The sequence below is a fragment of the Cryptomeria japonica genome, chromosome 1 (genome assembly GCF_030272615.1).
Source record: "Cryptomeria japonica chromosome 1, Sugi_1.0, whole genome shotgun sequence".
Taxonomy (NCBI): domain Eukaryota; kingdom Viridiplantae; phylum Streptophyta; class Pinopsida; order Cupressales; family Cupressaceae; genus Cryptomeria; species Cryptomeria japonica.
This window is the reverse complement of record NC_081405.1, coordinates 501,431,227-501,443,349: the sequence shown is the minus strand read 5'-3', so window position 1 is coordinate 501,443,349 and position 12,123 is coordinate 501,431,227.

Genomic DNA, 12,123 nt, shown 5'->3' with positions numbered 1-12,123 from the left:
AATGGAATGGTTTTCAAGATTACCATCTGGAATCAAATCTTTTTTTGTAGAACTCGTGAATAGATTTATTTCACAATACTCTTACAATGTAAGGAATGAGATAACAATGCTGGATTTATGCAAGGTTAAACAAAAGAATGGTGAATCTTTTATGATCTTCTTGCAGCGATGGAAACATATGTTTAATATGTATCCAAGATATGTAGCTGATCAAGAAAACATGGACATATTCATTGATAATCTTATCAGTGAAATGAGTTATCGACTAAAAATGCAATGTTCTCCCTCTTTCACCAAGATGATTGAGAATGGTTTGAAAATAGAAGATGCGATGGTAAAGAAAGGAGAGCTAAAACTTTACAATAACTCTTACAACAACAACAACAACAACAATGGCAACAATGACAAACCCAAGTTCTGGTCAAAGAATAGGAATGTCATCAATGGAGGAAATAACGACAATAGTTCTATGAAAAAACCACCAATATTTAATCTATTAAGTCAAATCCCAAATAATAACAATCAAGAAAGCAATAAATCCAAGTCTTTCTTCTTAAATCCTCTCAGGAAATTCACAAACATTGGAGAACCCTTGGAATCAACTTTAAAAACTCTTCTTGCAAACAAACTGATTGTTTTACCAGAAGCAAGAAGTTATGAACCACAAGTCAAGCCTAATTGGTGGAATGATTGTAATTACCATCGGAATAAAGGACATCAAACTAATTATTGTCAGAGATTGAAACACCTTATCTAGGATCTAATCGATAATCAAACTATCACAATGGATAGCCATAAGACAAACAAATCACACCTAGCCTTCAAAACTCCACTTCCAAATTATGAAAAAGGTGAACAATCCCAATTCAAATATGACAAAGGAAGAGCCAAAGTGAACTACACTTATACATATGATGATGTGGTAAATATCATCATTGTTAAAGATAACACACCTTCAGAGCCAATCAATGTCATTACGAGAAGCAAAGCGAAGGTCACCTTTCCAGGTATAATAAAAGACTTGACATCCACTTCATAACTATACAATTTAGTAGAGAAATTACAAAGAATACTCGCTCAAATATCAATTTTGGAACTTCTCAAAGTTTCACCTATGCATAAGGAAATTTTGGAAAAAGCTTTAGTAGAAACAATACTTTCAAAAGACTTGGATGTGGACCAGTTCCAAAACATGGTGGGACACCTTATAGCCCCTCATTGCTTATCATTTTTTGAAAATGATGACGTGTCCTTGCAACATCCTCACAATGCTCCCTTACATGTTGAAGTCACCATTAATTAAAATCATGTCAAACGTGTACTCATAGATGATGGAGCAGGCTTAAAAATTTGTGCATTAAGTTTAATAAAGGCTTTGGGATATTCAGAAAATGCAGTGGATCCAAAGAAGAAAATAACCATTAAGGCTTATGATGAAGAAGAGCATTCTTCTAAAGGAACTGTGGTGTTACCAATCAAAATAGGACCTATGGAAAGGAATATATTATGTCAGGTTTTAGATTTGAACATCTCTTATAGCATTCTTCTGGGAAGGCCATGGATTCACAACATGCAAACAGTTCTTTCTACATATCATCAATGTATAAAGTTTCCTCATGGAGGACAAGAGGTCACTATAATTGCAAACTCTAGCCAATATTGCAATAATCTGAAGCCAACACAACATACAAGAGTTCCACATAACAGAGAATCAATATATCCTACCAAAGAAATTCAAGAAAAGTTATGGGAAACCTTTGAGAAAAAGCTCAAATTAAATGATGAAGGAATGGGAAAATATTCTTTGCATAATTTTCCATTTTCACCTAAATCATATGGAAAGCCTACAAATATCCAATCATGGACCTTAGAGAAATCAAAAGACATGTTTAATGGAGCATTTGTTAGAGTTGGAACACTTGAAGAAGAAACTGAAGACAAGGACATTCTTACAAAGATGAAAATGAAACTATAGCAGCAGCTGCAGAAGTCAATATTCCCATAGAACAATATGGCAAAGGTTATAAGATCATGCAAAAAATGGGATATGAAGGAAAATGACCAATTAGTAAGCGACATCAAGGTATTTCAGAATCTATTTGTCCTCACTCGCAATCTAAAGAAGATAAATCAGGAATTGGATATCTAAAATCAAAACAAAAGCACCATAATTACCAACATCCAAAGTGGAGAAAGCAATTAGTCTCTAAAGAAGAACAATGGCAAGAAAAGCTACATCAAGCAACAAAAATAGTAGCCAATAAGAAGAAATAAGAAGAACATGAGAAACAAGAAGAGGAGATTGCAATCAAAAGAAAAGAAGAATTTTGTCAACAAGTTCAAGGAATACAAGCAAATGCAAAATCTGAACAAGATATTCCAGAAGTGGTGAAAGTAGAGATGGAAAAAATCAGGGAACTTTTTGCACCATACAACATTCCTATGTGGCACAATGGTGTAGTCCTAGACAATGGTTCAGAGACAGATTCAAATAAATATGAATGGGTCCAGATGTCTCATCTAGTATATCAAGTGAAGAAAAAAATGAAGAGCAAGCAACTATCACAAAGGAAGACTTGTCTATTACAAAATAAAAGATACAGTTAGAAATAAGACAAGAAGAACTCAGAATCTAGAGAAAAGAGGCATATACAAGTGTAAAGCGGAAAATCGAACCCTAGGTGTTCCCCCCACTCCAAGGAGAGAGAAAGGAGGTCACTAGGATTGACGGTTTTCACTTAGGAGAGACTTTACATTCAAAAGAGGGGTTGAAACTCACAAGATCCAATCCCACACAATGCAAGGTTGAATTCTAAATGAGTTTCAAGGGTTGAGACAACAAGGATACCCTCTTTTGTAAAGAATGTAGATAGAAGGATTGAACTAGGAGTGTATGTGAAAGTAAGAAATATTTGCTTGTAGATGGAGATAGAGACACAGGATGAAGCTACGGACCTGAAATTAGCAGTAAAATGTCGAGACGATGTTGTCCTGCAAGTTTGAGTGAAAGTTGACGAGACGATGGCGCTCGGAGTGCACACGGTCCTCCGAAAAATCCGCAAAACGAAGGGGGATCTGTTCGTCTCTGCACAAGGATTCCAGATCTTCAATTACAACCGCGTACCTACAACCTACACACAGAAAAGAGAGGATGATTGGGGGGTTAGGGATTAGGGGTTTGCCTTCAGTTCAAACCCCGGTTTTGGAATTAACCAAGAAATGAGAATGCTGTAAATGTAAATGTTTGTAATGTAATCAAGTACTAATACCTTGTTGTAAGAATGTTTGTATTCTTACATGCGAAGGTGTAATGATGTTGTATGTTGTATGTTGTAGGTGATCTCCTCTTCAATGGTTGAATCCTTGTCTTGAATGCAACACCTAGCCTTGAATGGAGACTTAAAATGCTCAATTGCTTGAAGGAATGCTTGAATGCTTGAATGTTTTAATGTTTGCCTATTGCTTCCGCCTCTTGCACACATATGTTTTTCCTCCCTTTTTTCGTGAGGGGAAATGTAGTTTATATACTTTCCAATTAGGGTTAGGAGACTGATTTTTCTGACCTTAGGCCGACCTAGGAACATTATTTTCCAAATTGCAAACTTGAAGACCCAATGCCCAACAAGAGACCGGGCCCAAAATAGGGCCAGGGACCAGGGCATTGGACGCCATGGTCCTGAGGGACCAGGGCGCTAGGCGCCATGGTCCTGAAGGACCAGGGCACTGGGTGCCATGGTCCCACCTCCCGGGACAGTAGGGTGCAAGGAGGATCAGGCCAAGGTGCAGAAAAGATGCAGTTTTTGATGTCGTAAATAGGTTCCGGGGTCTCCATTCAGGTTCAACGTTGCGCCGCCATCGTGAAGACCCAAATGCAGTCGAAATTGCAAGTTTCGCAATTTTACGACACTACAACAAGATAAGAAAAGAAAAGGGATGAAAAAGACCAAGAAGTAACACCAAAAGAAGCACAAACAGATATGGATCAAGCATCTGTAAATATCAGATTTCTATCAAATGAGGAGGGAGATATACCAAGGTATGGCAGAACCATAGAATAACTAAGAGATAGTCAAGTAGGGTTGGCTATTAGTCCAGAAGAAGCTGAATTTGAAAGAAGACAAAAGATAGCAAAAAAATCCTCTATATCATGTACACAAGTATGTCAACTTAAAAATACAAATGAATTAATTGAAATAATCAAGAAGGAACTTGCAGTACTAAAGACATGTGTGTTGATATATTCCATTCATTTAAGGGACAAATGTCAAATGAAGAGCCATTTGAGTGTGAACTACAAAATACTAATACTGATTTTGTTAGAACTAATTGGAGAATACTAGGGACAGACTATCCTCAAGATAATTCTATCTATGACATTACCTACTCTACGCCAAATTATGACCATTATGTCATGAAATTTGAAGCACCTAACAATAATGATGATTATGACTTACCTCTTCTTCATCCAAAACTAATTGATTGGAATAATCTAGAAAACCCTGAATTTGATGTCCTTTTCAATGATCATGACTTAGTTGTGTATCTTAATGTTGTTGAACCCATAACACCTAAGATATCTTCCATTGTGGAATCAAGTAACGTTTCTTGCAGTTAGAAGAATGCTAAACTTTCCAGTCGCAAAATTGAAATAAAACAAGGATAGAGACCTAGTGTTGAAAACCATTTCATGACAACACTAGATCAATCAAGAGGAAAAATAAAGGATGTATCTGACGGTGAAAAACTCTTTGAGGTGCCAGAAGATGGAAAGTTTGACATCCTCCCTGCATATTTTCAGGAGAGGTCTACTATTCTAATAGAACCAACAGAAGCAATAAAAATTGGCACATCAAAGGATCCCAAGATACTTCATTATGCTGCCTCATTATTAGATAAAGAGAGGAAAGAATACATAGAATTCTTCAGAAAAAGACAAATAAATTTTGCTTGGTCCTATGCAAACATGCCAGGACTTAATCCCGATGTTATAATGCATCATCTCAATGTGGATTTAAAAGCAAAACCAGTTAAACAAAAGATAAGGAAGATGCATCCACACATCACTCTTCTTGTAAAAGTTGAGCTAAAGAAACTATTAGATGTGGGTTTCATAAGACCCGTTGCCTATCTAGAATGGGTTTCAAGCATTGTGCCAGTATCAAAGCTAGATAAAAGCATAAGAGTCTGCACCGATTTTAGATATTTGAACAAAGAATGTCCCAAAGATGATTTCCCACTACCCAACATTGATATAATTGTGGACTTATCAGTGGGGTTTTCATTAATGCATGGATTCTCAGGATACAATCAAATAAGAATCCCCCCTGAAGATCAAGAAAAGACAACATTCACCTGTGCATGGGGTACTTATTACTGGAATGCTATGCCATTTGGGCTTAAGAATGCAGGAGCAACTTATCAAAGAGCTATGAAAACAATTTTCCATGATATGATGCATACATTTATGGAAGATTATGTAGATGATATACTTGCAAAATCTCATACAAGATAAGAACATTTGAACATCTTAAGCAAGATCTTTGATAGGCTGGAAAGATATCAGTTGAGATTAAATCCAAAGAAATGTGCATTTGGAGTAAACTCTGGAAATTTTTTTGGGTACATTATATCAGCTCATGGAATTGAAGTAGATCTTGAAAAGGTCAAAGCCATCATGGAAATGGAGTCACCTAGGAACATAAGTTAATTGCGATCTTTACAAGGAAGATTGCAATCAATCAAAATATTTTTCTCTCAATTAGCAGATAGATGCCATCCATTCACTCATATTGTACATAAGAACGTTCCATTCAAATGAGATCAGAAATGTGAAGAGGCTTTTATGCAAATCAAAGAATATCTCATGAATCCTCTAGTATTGGTATCACCAATCAAAGGGAAACCATTGTTACTCTATATCTCAGTGACAAACGTATCATTAGGCACTCTCCTAGCACAACATGATGAAGAAGGAAAATAAAGAACAGTGTATTACATCAGTAGAACACTTGTCGACTATGAACTAAATTATACATCAATAGAGAAGACATGTCTAGGAGTTGTATTTGCAACTCAGAAGCCATGACATTATATGTTGACTCATTCTATGAAACTAATAGCAAAGATAGAACCACTAAAGTGTTTGTTGAACAAGTCAACTTTGACAAGCAGACTAGCCAAATGGGTTATGATACTGAGTGAATTTGATATAGAGTATGTTGATCGAAAAGCTATCAAAGGACAGGTCATTGCTGATCAATTAGTTGAAGCACCTTTACAAAATGACATACCATTACACATCAAATTTCCTGATGTAGACATTCTGATAGTAAGTACAAAATTTTGGGAATTGTACTTTGATGGTTCTTATACATAATATGGATCAGGCATATGAATTTTGTTCATCACACCTCAAGGACACACAATTCCAAAATCATATAGACCGCGGTTTCCATGCACAAACAATACTGCAGAATATGAAGCATTGACTATTGGACTCAAAATGGCTATTGAATGGAATATCAAGGAATTACATGTCTATGGTGATTCACAGCTTATCGTCAACCAAATAAATGATGATTATCAAACTAAGGATGACAATCTCATGCCCTACAAAAAGCTGGTAGAAGAGTTTAAAGAACACTTTGAAGAAGTATCATTCACTCAAATCCCAAGAAATGAGAACAAAGTAGAAGATACAATGGCTATAATAACATCTCTCTGCAGAATCAAGAGAATCAACAACATTACAAATTCCTTGTGGAAGATATCTTAACCCCTACCATTCAATCCCAACATACCTACATGATCTGCCATATATCGGGAACCAGTCAATCCTTATACGACGAAACCTATTAGTACTTAAAAGAGAAGATCCTTCCTCCTGACCTATCCCGCAATCAAAGAAGAAATTTTATCCATCAGTCATCTCGCTATACTATTATTTTTGATACCTTATATAGGCGAGGTCTAGATAGCACTTTATTGAGATGTCTCAAACAAGAAGAATCTGAGAAAGTTCTTAACGAAGTTCACACAGGTATTTGTGGCACACACTCAAGTGGATTAACACTGGCTAAGAAACTTCTTTGTATGGGTTACTATTGGCCTACTATGGAGAGAGATTCATTCACATATGCCAAGAAATGCAAATAATGTTAGATCCATGGGAATCTCATTCCCGCACTAGCACAAGAATTGTATCCTATGGCCGGATCATGGCCATTTTCTCAATGGGGCCTTGATTTGATAGGAAAGATAAATCCTTCATCCTCTAATGGACATAAGTTCATTCTGACTGCTACTGAATATTTCACTAAATGGATTGAAGCAGTACCTTTGACAAAAGTGATAGGAAAACAAATAGCATCATTCATCTTGAATTATATAATCTATTACTATGGAGTTCCTATGACCATTATCACTGATAATGGAAGACCATTTAAGAATCAAGATGTGAAGGAACTATGCGAGAAATTCCATATCCAACATAGGTTTTCTACTCCATATTATCCACAAGGGAATGGTCAAGCTGAGGCATCAAACAAGACTATCTTGAAAATCTTGAAGAAAAAAGTCAATGAAGCTGGAAAAGACTGACACATTCAACTAAATCCTACTCTTTGGGCATACTGAACCAGCATCTGCACACCAACGGGGGCAAATCCATATTGCTTAGTCTATGGATCAGAAGCCATATTACCAATAGAAGTAGAGATACCTTCTCTATGGGTTTCCTTGAAAGGTCTTATACCAGAGGAAGAACAATGAGTCTCTAGACTTCAAGAACTTGAGCTGATCCAAGAACATCGCCAGAATGCAATAGATCATTTGAAAGTATATCAACAGAGAATGGTAAGAAGTTATAATCATAGAGTCAAGCCACACAATTTTCAGATTGGAGATATAGTTCTAAAGGAGAATCCAAGAAATCAACAAGATAGAGAAAAGAAGGGTAAATTTGAACCAAATTGGTTAGGTCGTTTTGTCATAGTATCAACATATGGCTCAGGAGCATACAAGTTATCTACCCCTGAAGGTGATTGGTTTGATGAACCTATCAATTCTATTCATCTCAAGAAATTCTATGCTTGAGATTTAAAGTCCTGGAAAATCATCAATAAAAAGCATATAAAGTCCTGAAAAAAGCATTAAAAATCAAAATATGAAAAAAAAAACAAAAAAATGCAATAAATTTAGATGGTGAAAACCTGGTAAACAGTCACTATCTAAAAAAGTGAGTTCTTCCATCTATGAGATTGCTTTGCGCACCTATTCACTCCATCCTATCGCATCTATCACTTCCATCTATCTTAGCTTATCCATTCCATCTTTCGCATCTATTGCTCTGAACCATTTAGCAGGAAATATGCAACTTACCAACAATTATCAATCTTTGACATACTTGTCGTAGTCACTATTTTAGATTTTATCAGAATCAATCAATTTGCATTTGTATCCCTCCATGGTTTAGATCTTGACCAATTCATACATCCATAATAAAGTTTTGTTTTCGTTGGGGGCAAAATCCTAATTCCTTTTGCTAAGGTGATCTTTTGAATCTTTGAAAATCCAAAACATTCGGAAAACTTTGAAAAAACAAAAACACCTAGGGTTTTGAAACAAATAACGAGCAACAAAGCAATGAAGATCAAGACATTTTATAACAACTGAATCATGAAACTTAGAAAATGAAGAATCAACTAGCAAGTAATAAAGGATTATCAAAGATCATTCGTCAAGATGATTATATTAGTTAATGACCATGAGAACATGTGAATGACCTACAAGATTCAGTGTTTATTTCTTGATTTTATTGTTAATCATGTACTCTATGAAACTCAAGGATGACCATGATTAGAGAAGCTATGATGGGGCATGATTATTTTCTTTGATTGTTGTCTGTGGTTTATCTCTTATTAAGGTATGTACTTGTCTAAGGATATGATCGACAAAAGGTCAAGGAGGACGTTCCGAGTCATGCATGAAAGGGGATAATCCTTGTCTATTCTGCAAGAAATACTCAAGTCAGCTTGATTTATTATATCAAGTTTCTTTTATTAACTTTATATATCAAAATCCATCTAAGAAATACTTAGGTCAGCTTGGATCATTATGTCAGGTTGCTTGTATTTTCTTACAACATTTTAAATCTCAATGATGAAATCAAGCACTATTACAAGATAACATATGAAGAATGGTAGTATCATTTTTTGTTAGATCATTTTAGATTAGCTCATTATTCATTTGCATTATAAGAATTCATTATCAGTTGCATTATAAGCATTTCATTTTATTCACAGATCAATGGTCATAAATAAAGATTGAGTATACTTGGACAAACAAAACCAAGTTGCATTTGATCATTATAGGTGCATTCATTTTTAGAATCATTTTAATCATCATCCATTTCATTTAGTTGCATTTTAATCATTACATTAGTTTGTATTCAATTAAGTGCATTTCATTAATCATGTAGTGTATCATCATTATTATTTGCATTATCATTAAAGTTCATTAAAGATCATTTAGTTGCATCTTTGCATTTAGATTCATTCATCATAATCATTATAAGCATCAAAAACATTTTATGTAGATCATTTTCATTTACATCATCCTACAAAATTTAAAAAAAAAAGAGAAATAAAATCACTCATTCATTTGCAGTCCCATATAGATCATTGCATTTGCACCATTTATGTACAACATATCATTTAAGTTAGTAATCATTTTCATTTGCATCCAAGCCCATCAAAAGCATTTATCATTGCATCATCATATAAAGCAACATCATAATGAAGAGGAAAGATCATAAAATCATCCATATAATTAATGCATATAGATCATCATCATAAAATAGAGTAACATGCACAATAAAAGATCATCATATAGAGTCCATGTCTGCATATAGATCATCATAAAACAATAAAAGTTCAAGTATAAAATGATATTGGATCAAAAGTACAAGTGCCTCATCAATACAAATTCAAGTCAAGGCTATCTTGTACCACTACCACTTGACTCTGTCCATCTCTGTGGTTGTGGGCGAGAAGATCCTCCAGATGCCTGTCTCACATGATCACCACTCCTCTGAGGAGGTCCCATGACTCCACCACTGCTAGTATCCATCCTCACAGTGGTATGATAGCTACTTGCTCTCTAGCTCTTTGTGACTAAATCCTCATATAATCGTCGCTAATGGGAAGTCTCCTTCCTGGCCGAACTAGTGCTCTAACAATATCAGCTGAGAGAGTGCCCGATCCAACCTACTGAATGTGATAAAGGAGGCCCTGAGTATCCTGTTGTCTCCTAAAAACTCTATCTCTCTCTGTCATGAATGTTTGTACCTGTGCTCTATGTTGATTTATATGTACTTTGAGACTATCCACAGTCTCCTGTTCTGGCACATCCTGTTGAGGCACATGACCCCCAATCCCCTCATCACCACCTCCTATCCACCTGATAGAATCCCAGTCTGAGTAGCTCTCATAACCCGTCGTCTAATGAGTAGAACATCATCCTCTGGATCCTCATCCTCTCCACCATGAGCTGCAATAACCCTAGGGTCTGGCTGAATCTGACCAAAATCAATGCCTCTCTTGAAACCCTCATCTAGTTCAGTCATCCTGCCTCCTCCTATAGAGGGCAACCCTCTCGGTGATCTCATCCCTGCCCTGCTAGTATCCCTCCCAATCCATCCTGCCTCTCTCCCACCCATAGGAAGTGGTCTCCCAATCCTGCTAACCGGTCCAAACGGTCCTCCATGGACTCTCAATCGACCTCCTCTCTGTCTGGGTCTCCTACCACCACCACCTCCATCTCCTTCCTCATATCCATCCCCTCCAGCCTCCTGAGTAACTCTAAGCTCTTGTCTCCATCTCTGTCTCCTGATAATAGGATCATCTGAATCATCATCCTCATCTCTTGAGCTGGGAGGAGGGTCTACTGGATCCATAATATGAGGAAACGAGTGTGCAAGTATGTACTAAGCATAATCTGCAGTAACCCCAGGATCTAGTATGTGCAATCTCATATCATAAGCCACCCTAGGAGTAGCCAAAAACTTTGCACATTCTATCTCAAACTGTAGACACTTAAAATTAATATTTAATTAATTTAAGCCTATCAACATAATTAATTAATTTAATTGTGTTATCCTTATTCCTCTCAAAATCGATTAAATCTAATTTGATCAATTTTGTCACTATTGTCCAATAATTAATTTATCAAAATAAATTAATTATTCTCCTATTCTTCTAAAGTCCCCTCCAATAATTATTTCCTCTAAACCCACTTAGTTAATTAATTCTAATTAATTAACCTAGTCATGTGATTCCTACAAATCACTTTTCCTAATCCCACTCAACCTAATTAATCCTTCTAGAATCTCTCATAATCATGCTTATCATTATTCTCCAATTTTTAATTCCCACTCATGTCACATCAACATTGAGTCTCTCAAAGAAATTCAAATTACTTTGAATCTCTCAATGCATCCTTATTTTGGAATTTTATATTCCTCTTTATTTTCCCTTGAGGCACCCTTGATCCATGTCTTCTATCTAAAATCAATCTCAACCCTTCATAATCAAATCAATCTTGTCCCTCCATTGGCCTCCTCCAATCTATAAATTGGAACCTATTCTCACAAATCATCCACTTCTCATGCATTGTCATGCTGCTTATTTTTTCTCTCATCCTCTTCTAATCCTCTCTCAAATCCATCAAATTCATAATCCATCACTCAAATCCAATCCTATCAAATCCTTCAATCCACCTTGTTGAGCACAAAGGAGATCATTCCAAATCAAAATCAAGTGAGGAGCACATCAAGTGGAGCATCATCCAAGGGCACCTTCACTTCATCAAGTTCCATCTATAGGAGAAGGTAAAATAGTAAGGTATAAGCATTGTCTTCATGTTGTTTTTATGTGATTTGTTTTATGCTTCATTTTTTTATTTTTTTAGTGTTTGATTTGCATATTAAGAATCCAATCCACCTTGCTTCATTTTCACCTCTTCATTTTAGCACGACCGGTGGGACCCACGTCTCGAATTTAACAAAATTTTGAGTTTTTTGTGAAGATTTATTTGCAGATTCATGCTTCAGCACGAGGGCCTCTG